The sequence below is a fragment of the Alosa pseudoharengus genome, unplaced genomic scaffold (assembly GCF_046254945.1).
Source record: "Alosa pseudoharengus isolate Yale_2024_CS ecotype anadromous, Long Island Sound unplaced genomic scaffold, YU_APseudo_1.1 YU_APseudo_1.1_scf_7, whole genome shotgun sequence".
NCBI classification, from domain to species: Eukaryota; Metazoa; Chordata; class Actinopteri; order Clupeiformes; family Clupeidae; genus Alosa; species Alosa pseudoharengus.
The window spans coordinates 26,278,113-26,278,924 of NW_027468859.1; the positions used below are offsets into that span (position 1 = coordinate 26,278,113).

Sequence of the window (812 nt, forward strand, 5' to 3'; positions counted from 1 at the left end):
GGAAATCTTAGTCAATTTTAAACGTGATGCTAGCAGGCAAGAAGCTAATGGTCTAATCAGATTCAATGATCTATGCTACGCTGGAGCTAAAACTGGTATTGCCAGACTCAAGAGAACGGCTGGATGAACTGAAGAAAGGTAAAAATCAATTGTTTAACTCAAGGGGAGGTGGAAAATGAGTGTAATTCCACAATATTGGTGGAATATCCCTTTAAGTTGAAGAGAGAAACACCATGGAGAATCTTTTGTCAGACGTGTAGTTACACATCATGATGCTTATAATATAACGACCCAGGTGGGACTTGAACCCACAATCCCCAGCTCCAGAGGCTGATGCCTTATCCATTAGGCCACTGGGCCTGTCTGTTCTTTCTAAATGCTCCTAAGTGCTTTATTGTCATTGTGGAGAGAACAGAAACAACAAAATTCAGTTTTTGTGTAATCAGAAGTGCAGAAAAGTGCAATACCGTAAAACTCCAAATAATAGCCCAGGCTTTTATTTTCCCAAATCGCCAAACTGCACGGGCTAGTATTAGAGACAGGCGTCTATATGATACAGGCCTTTAATTCCCTTTACACAAAACTTTTCCTCTGCAAAGATGGAAAATATTATCGAATTAATTATTTCAAACACACTGAATGTCTACCTATATAACTAGGCTAGCCTATCTGATGACAATTACGGATCATCATTCATTTAGTGTTGAGATGTTGTTCATTGAGTGAGATACAGTAAGATCCGCAGGGATAGCCATATAAAACAGATGCAGAAAACAGAACAGATAAAACACGTTTTAATTACGTAATTTAAA

General features: G+C 38.3%; 1 non-coding gene across 1 annotated transcript; it reads right to left on the reverse strand.

The window, feature by feature from the left end:
* Positions 1-287: 287 nt before the first annotated feature.
* On the reverse strand, positions 288-360 carry trnaq-cug (transfer RNA glutamine (anticodon CUG)). The gene has a single exon. It is a non-coding gene; the product is annotated as a tRNA-Gln (tRNA).
* Between the last annotated feature and the right edge of the window lie 452 nt (positions 361-812).